Raw genomic sequence first — 17,057 nt, 5'->3', positions numbered from 1 at the left:
GAGTTTTGTGCATGGTGAGAGACAGGGGCTTAATTTCATTTTTTTTTTTGCATATGGATTTCCAGTTTTCTGAGCACCATTTGTTGAAGAGGTTATCTTTTCTCCATTGTATGTTTTTGGCACCTTTGCCTAATATAAATAACTGTTATTATGTGGGTTATTCTCTGCATCCTCTATTCTGTACCTTTGGTCTACAAGCCTATTTTGATGCCAATTCCATGCCTTTTTTGTTATTATTGCTCTGTAGTATAGTTTAAAGTCTGGTATAGTGATGCCACCTGCTTCATTCTTCTTGCTAATGTAGCTATTCTGGATCTCTTATTTTTCCAAATGAATCTCATGACTGCTTTTTCTATTTCTATGGGGAATGTCATTGGGATTTTGATTGGAATTGCATTAAATATGTATAGTGATTTTTGTAGTATGTTCATTTTGACAATATTAATTCTGGATATGAAGAAAAGGTAGTCTCTTCCACAAATGGTGCTAGGAAAACTGGAAATCCATATGCAATAAATTAAAAATTTGTTATGCAACAAAATGAAATTAAGCCCCTATCTCTCACCATGCACAAAACTAAACTCAAAGTGATTCAAGGAAGTAGAAATTAAACCAGAGACCCTAAGCCTAATGTAAGAAAAAGGTAAATCTTTTCTTCTTCTAAGGTCATCTTTAATTTCTTTTGTTGGTGATGTAGTTTCCATTTTAGAGGTCTTTCACCTCTTTCTTTAAGTTGATTCCCAAGTATGTTACTTTATTTTATTTTATTTAGGCTATTATAAAAGGGGTATTTTCCCTCATTTCTCTTTCAGAGGATTTGTCACTGATATGCAGAAATGCCTTTGATTTATGGGTGTTGGTTTTATATCCTGCTACTTTGCTGAATTCATTTATTAGTTCTAAAATTTTTCTTGTGGAATATTTTTGGGTCTTCTAGGTGTTGAACCATATCGTCGGCAAATAGTGCTAATTTGATTTCTTCTTTTCCTATCCATATCCCTTTAATTTCTTTCATCTATCTAATTGCTCTGGCTAGTGTTTCAAATAATTATGTTAAATAGAAGTAGTGAAAGAGGGCATCTCTGTCTTGTTCCAATTTTTAGAGTGAATGCTTTCAATTTTTTCTCCATTTAGAATGATGTTGGCCTGGGGCTTAGCATAGATAACTTTTACAATGTTGAGACAAGTTCATGTTATTCCTACTTTTTCTAGTGTGTTGAACAAGAAGGGGAGCTGTATTTTGTCAAATGCTTTTTCTGCATCTATTGAGATGATCACATTATTCTTATCTTTGAATTTATTGATGTGATGAATTACATTTATTGATTTCCTTATTTTGTACCAAGTATGTCTATATATTTAATAGTTTGTTCTCAAGTTTTGTTTTCCTTCTCAAGATATCCTTGGCTATTCTTGGTGTTTTTATTTCTATTTGAACTTTGTAATCATCTTTAAAACTTTCTCAAAAAATCTTCTAATATATTTTATTGTGATTATATTGAATTTTTGGAATAATTTAAAATAATTGACAAATTTACAGTATATAATTTTTCAATCTAACATCATATATCTCTATTTCTATAGGGACTTTTTAGTTTTTCTCAGTAAATGTTTCTTAAAAATTTAAACATGGGCTGTGGTTGTGGCTCAGGAGAGCTCATCTGTCATGTGTGAGGCATTGGGTTTGATCAGCAGCACCACGTAATAAAATAAAGGTGTTGTGTCCATCTACAACTAAAAAAATATATATTAAAAAATTTAAACATGACATCTTTCACATTTTTCATTTGGTATAGTCCTAAGTATATGCTATTTATGCTACTGGATACTAATCTTTTTGTTAACCAGGGATTGAACCCAGGGGGGCTTAACCACTAAGCCACATCCACATCCCTTTTATATATTTTATTTAGAGATAGGGACTCGCTGAGTTCCTTTGGGTCTTGCAATGTTGTTGAGGCTGAGTTTGAACTCAAGATCCTCCAGCCTCAGCCTCTGAAGCTGCTTGGATAACATGTATATGCCATTGTGCCCGGCTCAAATTTTTTTAGTTTTTAAAAACATTTTCCTTGTGGTAATGAGCATAAAATTTGTCATCATCGCAATTTTCAAGCACAGTCATGTTAAATATATTCACATTGCTCTCCAAGCAATCTCTGAAATTCCTTCATTGTGTAAAACTAAAACTCCATATTCATTATACAATTATTTCCCATAAAACTCTTATCCCAGCTCTGATAGCCACTGTTATACGTTCTGGCTTCATGAATTTGACTACAGGTATTTCATATTAGTGGATTAATACAACAGTTGTCCTTTTATGTCTGTATTACTTCCTTTAGCAAAATGTCTTCAAAAGTCATACATGTTGTAGCATGTATCAGAAATTGATTACTTTTTTCATTTGAAATATTCAAATATATATATATATATATATATATATATATATATATATCACATTGTTTTTATCCATTTATCTTTTCATAGATATTTGGGTTATTTCTACCTTTTAGCTATTTTGAATAGTGCTGTGATGAATATAGGTGTATAAGTTATGTTTGAGTCCCTGTTTTCAATTATTTCGGGTTTATACCTAGGAGCAGAATTACTGAATCATAGGCAATTCTATTATTAATTTTCAGAGGAACTGGCAAAGTACTTTCCACAGTTACTGTACCATTTTACACTTCTCCAAGTAATGTTGGATGCTATTTTGTAAGAAATACATTTTACCAATGTGATGCTGGTACATAGAATATATAAGATTTTTTAGGTACATATTTATGCTGTTGACTAGTAATAGGAATTTTATTATTTTCTTTCCATATTTTATTCTTTTATTTTCTTTCCTCTTGGACAAACTAGTTTTGCTAGCAATATACTTAATAAAATTGTTGATAACAGGCAAAATTTTCTCACTCCTGAGTTCAGTTAAAAAGTTTCCCAAATTTTCTGATTGAGTATCATATGCACTATAGGGTTTTGTAGATTCATTATTCATATTTTTCTTCTAACTTGGTCTTAAGATATCTCACGAGGGAGTGGCTATAAATTCTAGCCCCGCAATGATGAGATCCAGAAGATTTGGCCATGTATGTTTACAGTTTGGCTTTCATAAGGTACTTTTTTTTCTTAGGAGGTGAATGAATGCCTTAGTTGCTCATCCATTACTAAGTGTCCTCTCACAAGAAGCAGATATATACTGGTAGATATCCTTATGGGTTTTATCTGACCTCTATCCAGTCCATTTCTATCAAGAAAGTAACTCTCTAGGAGAGCCCCAACCAGGAAAGAAGTTAGGTTTGTTCAGGTTTGTTGATAAGATGAGGCACAGAGGCAGCTACTCAACAAAACACATGAAATAACAGAAACAGTGTTTTCCTTGAAAATTTTAGGCAGAAGGCTGTATGCCTGTCAAGGCCAAATGAAAGGGGAGACTTTTTGGAGCATGCTTGCTCAACCAGCAGGTAGAGTGAAAGAGGTTGAGGGGTGGACCTAAGGACTAAAGCCTTTATTAGGGTCTGAGGCATTACTCAAACAGATTTCTTGCAACAAGTCCAAGTTGGTGAATTTAGAAAACATACATTCATAGATTCATGTTGTGACTATGAGGTGTTCACTGTGACATATCTATGCTGTTCAGGTGAGGGTGGAGATCATGTAACAAATCAAGTAGATTGTATTTACCCTTGCCATAGGAAAGTCATTGCCAGTAGGTTCATGTATTTGGTAAATATCTAGATCAATCACATTCAGTAACTAGGAATAGATAGAAAACTGAAAACTGTCAAGGGTGACTGAGGTCTGCTACTGGTATGAGATACTTCAATTTATATTCAAAATTAATGATGAAGAAACATAAAGTTATAATAATTCACTAACATGTGGTAATCAGAATGCCCCCCATAGGTGGCTGAGCCCCAATTTTTGGGATCCATGAATATGTATTGGTTATATTCAAACAGGGACATTGAAAATGTAATTAATAATAAGGTCTTAAAATAGAGATATTACCCTGGAGTATCTGGATATACCCGATCTCATCACATGATCATTTAATAGATGAGTAATTTATTTGCCTAAAGTTAGATGAGATGGAAGAAGAGGTAGGAGGAATGCTTTAGGGAGGAAACTCAGAGAGATGCCAAACTTGAGAAAGGTTCAACATGACATTGCACTTGGGCCATTTGAAAGGACTAGACAGAGGTATCTAGAAACTAATGGCAACCCCCAGTTGAATGAAACTTGAATCAGATGAAACCTGAATGAAACTTATTCAACCTAAATGAGTTGAAAACAAAGCCTTTCCCAAGGCTTCTAGTAAGGAAGAAAGTCCTGCCATTGCCTTAATTTCAGCCAAGTTCACATAGGCTCCTAAACAAACAAACTGATACAGTAAATCTCTGCTGTTTTAAGCTGCCCAATTTGTGGTAATTTGTTAAGGCAGCAGTAGATCACAAACACATGCCCTTTATCTAATTAAGACAATTCTTTTCCCCTCTTAATTTGCTTTGAGTTTCATTATGAATAGATACTGATTTTTTTCGAACACTTTGATTTCATCAATCAGGATGATCATATGAATCAACCAAGATTTTTTTCTGTTATTATTACTGATTTTTTAATATTAAACCACTTTTGGATAACTAAAATAATCTTCAGTTGAATGTAGCATATTGTTCTTTTAATATATTAATTATTTCAATTTGTTAACAGTTTACTATTTTTGCATCTATATAAGTGAGAAAGACTAACCTGTAATTTTCCTTTCCTGACATTCATGTCAGATTATAGAATTGAGGTTATGCTGCTCTTAAAAAAAACATACTGAGGAACTATTCCTTCTTATATTTTCTGGAAGAGTTTGTACAAAATTGGTGCAATATCTTCCCCCAAATATTTGTAAGAATTATTATTGAATCAATATTAGCCTAAGAGTGTGTGTGTCTGTGTGTATGTATAAAATTAGCAAAGGATTCAGTTTTTTTTAAAGGAAGTAAGAGTATGAAAGAATTTTAATATCATCTGTCAGCTTTGGTAGCTCTTGGTGTGTGTGTGTTTTTCTTTTTTTTTTGGGGGGGGGCAGGGTATGGTACTGGGGATTGAACTCAAGGGCACTCAACTACTGGGCCACATCACCATCCCTATTTTGTATTTTATTTAGAGACAGGGTCTCACTGAGTTGCTTAGTACCTTGCCATTGCTGAGGTTGGTTTGAACTTGGGATCCTCCTATCTCAAACTCTGGAGCCACTGGGATTACAAAGGTGCACCACTGTGCCCAGCTGGTAGCTTCTGTTTTTTGAGGAATATTCCATTTCATGCAAATCATTAAAGGCATCATCATAAAATCATTCTAACAGCCTGTCAATGTCTTGTAATATTTATGGAATCTGTAATGATGTCCCTTCTTTTCCCTGTTATTTTCTAATTTATTGATTTGTGTTCTTATCTTTTTTGTTTTTCCTATTTCCTTCCTTCTGCTGCTGCCTCTCCTCCTCCTCCCCCTCCCCTCCCCCTCCCCCTCCCCCTCCTCCTCCTCCTCCTTTCTTCTTCTTCTTCTTCTTCTTCTTCTTCTTCTTCTTCTTCTTCTTCTTCTTCTTCTTCTTCTTCTTCGTTTCTTGAAACAAAAGCTTAAAATCATTTATTTTGACTTTCTTATTGTCTACTATATGACCGAAGGGATATGAATTTTCTTCTGAGCACTTGACTTAGATGTATCCTCCATTTCATTTTGTCATATCACTATTATCATTTCTTTCAAAATATTTTATGACCTGTGTTTTGATTTTTCTCCTTTATCCATGTATTAGTTAGACGTGGATTTCCTAATTTCCCCCAAATGGAAATTTTATAATTACTGCCTTCTTGTTGTGTTTTACCTTTATTCCTTTATAGCCAGAAAACATAATATGAGTGATTTAATGCACCCCATGTATTGAAATTGTCTTTAGGGACCAGTCTATGATATATTTTAATAAGTGATTCATGTGCACTTGAAAAGAAAATTAATTTTGTCATTGATAAGTACAGTGTTCTATACATATCAATTAGGTCAACTTTATTAATCATCCTTATTATAATTGATATTTTACCTGCTATTCTATTATTGTGAAATGTGATAAAGGCTACCAATGTGACTGTGGGTTTTCTTATTCTTTATTTTTGCTAATTTTAGCTTTATGTGCTTTGAAACAATGACATGAAGATTTAGAGTCATGTTTCAGTTTCTGTTAGATTGACACCTTTACCATTATGAATGCCCCTCTTTAGGTCTTGTAATACATTTGTTCTAACATTTTCTTTTTCTGATTTTCATATAGCTATATGAGATTACTTTTGATTAGTGTTCATATGATGTATGGTTTCATTTATTTTTCTTTAAAAATTCCTCTATACTTGTATTTAAATTGTATCTCTTTTAAGCAACATATGGTTGATTCCTCTCCCTTTTTTATCAGTTCTTATACCTTAATCTTCTGGAGGAAACTTTTTTCACTTACTGTGATTTGCATAACTGGATTTATATTAGCAGTTTACTGTTTGCTTTTCTGTTTAGAAAATCTGTTCTAGATTTATCTTTTCATGTCCTCCTTTGTCCTATTTTCAGGACTAATCAAACTTTCCTGTTGTTTCATTTTTTTTTTGTAGCAAGTTTATTTTCTATAGTTTTACAGTTCTTATAGTAAATACCCTAAAGAACAAAGCAAACATCCCTTAATATAAGCATTTAATTAAAATTAATGTTTACCACTTCCATGATATTCATAGGAACTCAAAAACATTTAAGTCAATTTATGTTCACTTCTTCATTATGTTATTTTAAGGCATATTTAAAATTCCATATAACCTTGCAGTTATTGATGTGATTCAATACTCATTTAGAGTGAGCCACATATTTCCCCATCTCAGGCTCATGAATTTTCCTCTGCATTTTTATTTTCTATTTGAAATAATTTTCCTTCTTCCAAAAAAAGTTACCTTTGATTTTTCTTTTAGTGTGGAAGTGGTAGTGAAAAATTTTTGTCTCTGATAAATGATTGTTTTTTCATCATTTTAAAGTAATTTTAATTTAAAAATTATCTTGTTTAATTTAAAAATTACCTTTCTTTTTATAATAAAATAAATAAAGCTTTTGAAAATACACAATATAAAACAAAGATTATTCTAACCATCACACAGTTTAAGTAATAAAAGTAACTCAATTACTTAAGGACTCCTTCTATGCGTACCATTTTAATTGTAGCCTCCACCTTCTCAAAAACTGACCATCCTGACTCTTATAATCATTACTTACCTGCTTCTATATATGTTTTTATTATCCTAGTGTGAATCTATAAATAAAATAGTCTTGCCAATTTTAAAAATATGCGATAAGTGATATTTAAGACATAACTATGTCTCTGACAACTAATATATGTCCTCATCCTTCCCCTTCTCTCCTTACAATTTATATGCTGAAGAACATGAGCTACTAGAATTATAAACTTTCCTGTAGTCTGAATTCTGTTGATTTTGCTGATTGCACACTCCTGGTGGAGTTGAAAACTTTTTTTCTGCACTCTTTCCTGAGATCAAGAGGTTGATCAGACTTAGGTTCAAATCCTTCATTAAAAATAGAAGCACCATTGTGCTGTGTTATAAGGAGTCAGGAAATATCTACCTCTCTCTCTCTCTCTCTCTCTCTCGCTCTCTCTCTCTCTCCCCCCCCATGTTTGTGTGTGTGTGTGTGTGTGTGTTTTGGCAAATATTCAGACTCAAAGTGTGGATCTACTAATCCATTTGGAATTTAAAATTTTGATTTTTGACTAATTAGTTTGTGATTATTTATTCACTGAAAGAATTTTATAAGAAAACACATTCCTTCGCCTACCTTTTAGTTAACAGTTGATAAAATTTACTTAGGAAACCCATTAAAAATACATAATTTATTGTATTTACTCAATTTTCAAGATATTGAATCATTTATCATTCTCAGAAGATAATCAATCACTATTATTCCATTTAATAAATTTAAAACCTCAAGAAATCTTAATTTTTTGAAATTCTTATACTTGGCAGGCATGGTGTTGCATGCTTGTAATCCTAGATGCTTGGGAGGCTGAGGCAGGAGGACTGCAGTTTCAAAGCCACTCTCAGCAAAGGAGAGGCACTAAGCAACTCAGTGAGACCCTATCTCTAAATAAAATACAAAATAGGTGGGGTTGGCGTTGTGTCTCAGTGATAAAGCACTTGCCTGTTAGGTGTGAGACCCTGGCTTCCATCCTCAGCACTGCATATAAATACATAAATAAAATAAAAAAATCCATTTAAAACTAAAAAAATGAAAAAAATACAAAAAATAGGGCTAGAGATGTAGCTCAGTTGTCAAGTACCCCTGAGTTCAATCCCCTGTACCCCCTCAAAAATGCATATACTTATTAGCATGCAAATTTTCTTATCTTCAGCCAGTTAGGCTTCTCCAAGTGGTCTTTTTTGTTCTTTTGACATTACTTACATAATCATTAGTAGTTTCTTTTCTACCTGATACCACAGAATGTTCAGGCTTATTCTACATTTCCTGACTCAGAGTTGAAATCAACAGTCCTAGCTTTATTTTTTAATAGGAAGTTATATTTAAAGACTATAACTGAGTACACTAGGGATTCTCATTACTACTAGAATGGTCAATGTTTGTAGGCCTTTTCTGAAAAAAAAAAAAAGATAGGATATATAAAGGAATGTATGGATGGATAGATTTATTAAGAGATGGATAGAGATATAGAATATTTTTAGAATCCCAGAAGCCTCCTTTGTATATACCCTTCAGTCTATATCTACAAACAGATATTCATTTTTTATCACAATACTCTCTTCATATGTACTCCTTAATATTTTATTTCTTTAATTCAATATTATATCTGTTAAGATTATCCATGTTGTCATGTGTAGAATTATTTTATTCTTTTTGTTGCTGTGAAATGCTACCATATGTGAGTATACAGCAATAGATTCTATTGTTGTTGGGGTTCTTATTAATAACACTGTCACGAATATTCCTATATATGCCTTCTGTGGATATTTGTTCAAGAATAGAATTGCTGAGCCATAGGATACATGTTTGTTTAAATTTAGTAGATTCTTTCAGCAGTTATCCAACATAAGTTTATTTCTTTATGTTTTCTGATTTTAGTCCGTCTTCCACATATGAGAGAAAATATTTGACCCTTGATTTTCTAAACTTGGCTTATTTCATTTAGCATGATATTCTCCAGTTCCATTCATTTACCAGCAAATTACATAGTTTCATTCTTCTTTATGACTGAGTAACATCCCATTGTGGATATATACCATATTTTCTTTATTCATTTATCTGTTGAAGGGAACCTAGGTTGATTCCATAGTTCAGCTATTGTGAATTGAGCATCCATAAACATCGATGTGGCTGTGTCACTGTAGAATGCTGATCTTATGTCCTTTAAGTGAGACATCTAGGTCAAATGGTGGTTCCATTCCCATTTTCTGAAGAATCTCCATACTGCTTTCCAGAGTGGTTGCACAAATTTGCAGTCCCACCAGTAATGTATGAGTAAACATTTCTCTCTGCATCCTTGCCAAAACTTATTATCTCTTTTATCCTTGATAATTGTCATTCTGACTGGAGAGTGTAGTTTTGATTTTCATTTCTCTAATTGCTAGAGATGTTGAATATTATTTTCATGTATTTAATGGCTATTCATATTTTTTTCTGTAAAGTGTCTGTTAAGGTCCTTTGTCCATGTATTGATTGTTTTGTTACTGATGTTGTTTCATATTAATTTTTGAGTTCTTTGTATATCCTAGAGATTATTGTGGCTCTACCTGAGGTGCAGGTGGCATAGATTTTTTCCCATTCAGTAGGTACTCTCTTCACATTCTTGATTGTTTTCTTTGCTATCAAGAAGCTTTTTAGTTTGAGACCATCCCACTTATTGATTATTGGTTTTACTTGTGCTGTAGCAGTCTTATTGAGGAAGTTAGTTTCTAAGCTGACATGATGGAGAGATGGGCCTACATTTATATCCCTGGATGAACCCCACTTGATCATGGTACACTGTTTTTTAATATGTTTTGGATGCTATTTGTCAGTATTTTATTGAAATTTGTGCATCTATGTTCATCAGGGGTATTGATCTGAATTTTCTTACTTTGATGTGTCTTTTTCTTCCTTTGGTATCAGGGTGATACTAGCTTCATAGAGTGAGTTCAAAAGGGTTACCTCCTTTTCTATTGGAATAATTTGAGGATGATTTGTGTAATTTCTTCTTTGGTGGTCTGGTAGAACTGTACTGGGAATCCATGTGGTCCTGGATTTTCTTTTTGGTAGATTTTTGATGGCATTTTCAATATCATTGCTTGAAATTGATCTGTTCAATTATGGGAGGTCATATGTCTCTAAAAATTTTTTATGTCTTCAAGATTTTCTAGTCAGATGTGGTGTCACACACCTGTAATCTCACTATCTTTAAGTAAAAAATACAAAATAGGGCTGGTTACGTGCCTCAGTGATTGAGTGACTCTGAGTTCAATCCCCAGTACCCCAAAAATGGCTGTTGTTTTTTTTTTTTTTTTGGTTGTTGTATTGGTGTTCATTTTCAAAAGATTTTCTGATTATTGGCTGTATTTCAGTACTTTCCATGGTTCTATTTCCTTTTTCTTCATGAATTTGGGAGAGCCTTAACTCAATCAGTGAATTCATCCCCTGATGGAATTAACTGAGTAGTAACTGGAGGCAGGTAGGGTGTGGATGGAAGTGGAAGGTTATTGGGGGCATGGCTTTGGAGTAAATATTTGTATTTGGCATTATATATGGGGTATATATTTGTACTTGGTATATATATATATATATATATATATATATATATATATATATACACATATATATAATGTTTTCTGATCATCATGTGAGCTGCTTCCCTTCACCTTATTCTTCTTTGTTGTTCTGCCTCATCTTGAGCCGTGAATAATAGAGCTTGTCAGTCTATGGACTGACACCTCTGAAACCATGAGCCCCTAAATGAACTTTGGCTCCTCTATAATTTTTCTGGTTAGGTCTTGTAGTCACAGCAGCGAAAAAGCTGACTACAACAATGGCCTTCTTCGGGGGAGTAGAAGGGGCTGAGGGTACTGGACAATTGTTGGAGTGGTGCCATGCCCAGTGGGCACCAGGGGACCCAGTGGGTGTTGGACTTGGTAAGGTGGGAGGGAAAAGGCTGGTGCCAGAACCTGGAGGGTGCCTGCCCAGGTGGGCCCCAGGAACCCTATGTGTGTCTGACCTGGCAATAGTTGGAAAGTTAGGCCAGGCAAGTTGAGAATTAATTGCCCTCAAATCCACCCTTCCAACTTCCTGACCTGCTGTAGCTGGCTTTATTAGCCCCTGAGAGCCAGGTTCTCTCTAGTCTCTTCAAGTTGTATTTCCCTGAGTGAAATTCTCACAGTTTGTTTGGCCAAATTAAATTTTTGCTAGTCTCAGATAGGTTTAGGAAGACATAGCTGCAAACTCATGGATTTGTGTTTACAGTCCCATTGGCACCTTTTTTCTGACAATTGAGGGTGACTTTTTCTTAGATCTGTTTAATGAGTCAAATTGTCTCTGGTTCAGCTAAGGCAGAATGCCCCTTCAGTCTTAGGTTTTTCACTGTAAGCCTCACCTCAAGGAGGAGCAGTATTTTCAAGGTTTTAGTTCTGAATAGCCCAGGTAGAAGAAGTGCTGCCTCACTCTAATTCACCATCTTGCCCTTCTCTTATGTTTTAAATAATGTTTTACTAGGGAGAATAATATGAGATATCTTCTCATGTATTTATTGGCCTTCTGAATTTTGCGTTTTAATTGGTGGAGTTTTGTAGAATTCCTTTTTTGCCACTCCCCTGATCTTTTCATCCTCTATTTTCTCTGGAGTTCACCTTGTCCAGTGCCATGTATTTAACAGTACTTATACACCAGTGACTCCCAAGTCCCATACTTATACTCAATACCACAGTACTGGATCTTAAACCCTCATCATTTCTTCATTGTTTCTTGTACCTGTTTGTACTTATCTCTTCATGACTTGCATAGAATATTGATGTAAAACCTGGAGGCACAGCAGTTATATAATAATCACCAACATGAGGATGGAAGTCAACATATTAAGAATGACATAATCTAAAAGTAGAGAGAACCCTGATCAATGATGATACGTGGACCTCCATTGCCATTATTAAATTGCATAAAATCTTATTTTGTGAGACCATCAAACCACAATCTTTCTAAGGTTATGAAAAGAATTTTCTTTTATTTTAAGTATAATACAATACTGGTATGTTGCTAACAATTTGATTCTATTATATTTAAATGTAAAATATGAATGATTTGTTTTATAGAATGAAATTATAAAGTCAGCCATGGTGGTGCATGCCTGTAATCTCAGCAGCTTGGGAGGCTGACGCAGGAGGACCACAAATTCAAAGCCAGCCTCAGCAATGGCAAGGAGCTAAAATCTCAGTGAGAATCTGCCTCTAAATAAAATACAAAATAGGGCTGGGGGTGCAGCTCAGAGGTTGAGTACCCTGAGTTCAAGCCCTGGTATCCCCCCAAAAAATAAAGGATAAGATTATGAGCATAACCTAATAGGAATATCCAGATTTAGAAAAGATTTCAGTTTTCATCATACCTTTAATTATGCAGAAAAGGAAATTCCTGGAGCCAGAGCAGTCATGGAATTCCACAGCAACCAATTCTTGATATGTCACAGAAAGGATTACAGGAAAGTCACACGAAGTAGCTGGCAAGAATTTATTAGAAAGATGGAGAATACAGACCCTTAGGACAGACTGAACAGGTCACTCAAGGAGGATGACATGGCCTGAAAGAGTTGGGGCCTTTTAAGGGATTTATTCTTGCCTCAATTTCTAATATCTCGTTAACAAATTTATTATCTTTTTGAAGAGATCTCAACAAACTTTCTTTGCAATATTCATGATATCCTGGTCACCCAGGGTGGTTGGGGCAGTTGTGACAGTTTTGGTGATAATGAAGGGTCCTGGAAGCCGGGTCATAAGAGATAGTGAAGACTTGGTCTGGAAACAATAGTTTTCTAAAGGGATTATAAGTAACTATGATTGGAGGAGGTTCTGATATACCAGGCCTCATTTTCCTATATCTTTTACGCTTTGATAAGGCTCCCCATGATTTCAAGTAGTAGTTTCCTTAAGGGATTATGATTACGTATGGCTTGGGGAAGCCTGGACATTCTCACTCCCATTCTCCAGATGCTTACATGCTTTCCATTATCCTTAGTCCTGTGATCTATGGACTTTTTTTGATGCATATGTTAATTTTTTTCACTGTAGGTTATTGTCCTTGGCTGTCTTTCCCCCTGCTCACTGGCTCATGGCAGCATAATCTACCTAACATTTATGATCCAAGATTTCTTAAAATTACTAGCATGCACATTTTTATTGAAGTGCATGTACATATACATAAATTAATATATGTGACTCTTGTTAGTTATAATGTGTATATACATATGACATTAATCAAGGTGATTTCAATTGCAAATGAGAGAAGGACAACTCAAACAAACTTAAGGAGAAAGATTAATATATGTGGGAAGGCCATGTTTACATATGAACTCTGGAAGAACAATATTCAAAGAAACAAACAGTATCGTTAATTCTCTATATCTCTGTCTCTATGGTACTGGGGATTAAACCCAGGTCCTCACTCATGCTAGAAAATGGATATTCCACTGAGCTACATCCCCAGCCATTTTTAAAATTAAAAAAAAATTATTTGGACCCTACATCCTCAGCCTCCCAAGTCATCACTGGTATTACCTTGCCTGGTACATTCTCTCTCTCTCTCTCTCTCTCTCTCTCTCTCTCTCTCTCTCTCTCTTCCTCCCCCCCCCGTTTTCCCATTCCTTCCTGTTCATTTAATTTTTAGTTTTATGGTTTAGCCTCATTCTATTACACCATATAGAATTTCCTCTACATTGATGGAAGGTAAACCCAAAGGCAGCTTCAGGATCAGATCAGACCACCTTATGATCTGTAGAGTAAAGAGAATTGTGTATTTAAGCTGAAGAAAAAAGTTCAAGGACAAGGCTCTATTTGAGGAAGCTTCAGTGACTAGTTCAACTTTTAGATTTCTTTGACCATAAGGTCAAGTATTATGTTTGGCAGATCTGGCAAGAATTTTGTTGATTGGTTTGTTGGAGAAGTAACTACTAAACAAAGTATGATGTACGATATTGTCTTAGTGAAAATATGTAAGGAACTAATTAACATCTGTTATATTTACTTTAATGTGTAGGTGTGTCACATTAAGAAAAATAAACCTTGATTGTTTCATCCTTCAAAAATAACATCATCTAAGAAATATAAATTTTAGAGGTAATATAACTATAGCAAAAGAATACTAGTAATACTTGGCCTGGTGGAATTTCATTTTGAAGATTAATAAATTCGTATTTATTTGAAGAGAAAAGGGCTGCATTTCTAAAATGACAGCCTAAGGAGTTCCCAACTGAAGAAGTATAGTTGACAACAATTGCATGCATATAGGTATAGATAAATAGATATAGATGGAGAGAGATTATATATAGAGAGGGAGACTTGATATCCATAGATGAATATATATCTGTCTATTGTTTTGTAGATATATTTCACATATCTATAAATCAAATGAGAACATACAGCAAATAAAGAAACATTTATCTAAAGAATCTACTAAAACTTGGTAACAAGAATCTGTAACATTTGAACCATGACAATCTCTGGCTCTCACCCCTCCAAACTGAGCATGACAAATTCCACTGCATATGAATGTAATAAAGAATACAGGGATCCCTGTCCCCTCCGTTCCCAGTCTGCTGGCATTTCTCATTTCTCCATGGTACTAGTTGCAAAGGCTAAATTCTAGGTGAGTATAGTGGAAAGTTTGGGGACTTATTCCATTGCCAATTCTCCACTCATGGAGCAGAAATTTCATAAGAAATAAGCAGAGAAGACCAGAGGCTTCCACCATATGCAGCATTCAGAGTAGTGGCTAGAGAAGTCTTTCCCCATTGAAAGAGAAATTTCATAAAAACAGAGAGCAATGAAACTGTACAGATTAACTGGCTTTGTTTGAAACAATGTGAGGAAGTTCAAGCCTAAGTAGCCTCTTGAAAACAAGAGAGAGTGATGGCAAGCAAGTAAAAGGAGATTGGTCACTTCATGATACCAACTAACTAAACCACAAGCTAGTTAGTTTACAAGAGAGAATCAGGAAAGGAAATAGCTAAAAGTTCTTTTGGGAAAAGAAGAAATCTCAAATACATGCCTCAAGAACTATCCAAGCAGAGGGGCCTAATTCAATTGGATCAGACTGTGGAGCAATTTAAGATCCAGGATATTATCAAAACAACAAAGCAGTGAGCCAGGAACAAGTGAATCATAAAAGCTGGGTATAATCAGGGGAAAAATATGACTGCTAAAATTTCATGCTAATAACATTTAGCTAAATGATTGCTAAAACTACTATCATTCCAGAGCAAGTTAAAACTCTAAAACTCATGTAAATCTTCATGACCTTGAAATAGGAAAGTTTCTTACGTATGAATTCTAAATCACAAGAAATAAGAATAAAATAGATAATTGAACTTCATCAAAATTAAAAGCATCTGTAGTTCAAGCAGCAAGAAAGTAAAAATGATATACCACAAATTGAGAAAATATTTGCTTATTATATTTGATAAAGATTTTTTCCCTTAGCAGTTTGTTTTTATTAAGTGACTTTTTTATTTTTAAATTCTATTTATTCTAATTAGTTATATATGAGAGCATTATGCAATTCAATTCATATTACACAAATAGAGCACAATTTTTCATGTCTCTAGTTGAACACAAAGTAGAGTCAAACCATTCATGCAATCATACATGTACTTAGGGTAATGATGTCCATCTCATTCCACTGTCTTTCCTACCCCCGTGTGCCCTCCCTTCCACTTCCTCCCCTTTGCCCTATCCAAAGTTCTGATAAGGAATTTTAAGTCCACATATTGAAATTACTCTTAAAACTTAATCACATAAAGAAAACACAAGTATAAAATGTGCAAAATAGTAATTTCTTTAAAGAATATATGTAAATGACCAACAAGCACATGATAGTTTGCTCAGCATCATTAGTAAGGAAATGCATATCAAAAGCACAATGTGATAACCATTTCACACTCACTAGGATATCTATATTTTTTTTAAAAGGAAGATAAGTAGTGTTAACATAGATACAGAGAAACTGGGCCCATCATACACTGCTGATGGGAATGTAAAATAGAAGCTGCTGTGGAACAGTCTGTTAGATCCTCTAAAGTTTCTATATGACTCATCAATTCTTAAATATGTACCAAGGGAATTGAAATTGTATATCCACACAAATACTTATATGCAGATATTCATAACAGCATTATTCATAATAGCCAAAAAGTGAAAACAACTCAATTCCATCAACACAGGAATGGATAAACAAAATGTGTTATACCCCTACATTGGAAGTCTAATCTAATACAGTAATAAAGTCCTAATACAAGCTATAATGTGATAAACCATGAAAACACAATACTAAGTGAAAGAGACACATCAAAAGACTCCATACTTATGGTTTTGTTTATGTCAAATGTCCATAAAGGCAAATCTGTAGAGATAAAAATTAGATTAACAGTTACCTACAACTGGAAGGAGGGAAGGACTGAGGGTTAATGACTAGATTTGAATAGAGATTAGGGGAGGGTAATGAAAATGTTCCATAATTAATTTTGGTGGTGGTTTTAAAACTCATAACATACTAAAAATCCATTGAATGATACACCTTAAGTAGATTAATTATATGATATGTGAATTATATTTCAATAAAGCCATTAGCAAGCAAAATAAAGAATAAGTTTTAATTATGAAAATAATACATGTTCTTCTGTAACACTGGCCTTTTATAAATTTCATAATGGAAGTCTAAATAATCTAAATATTAGTTTAGACTTTTTTATTTTCAAGAAGGAACATATTTTGTATTTTTATATA

This window comes from Marmota monax, unplaced genomic scaffold (assembly GCF_021218885.2).
Source record: "Marmota monax isolate L192 unplaced genomic scaffold, Marmota_monax_Labrador192_F-V1.1 WCK01_AAM20220418_F8-fsc00067, whole genome shotgun sequence".
In the NCBI taxonomy this organism is placed as follows: Eukaryota; Metazoa; Chordata; class Mammalia; order Rodentia; family Sciuridae; genus Marmota; species Marmota monax.
This window is presented reverse-complemented; position numbering follows the sequence as displayed.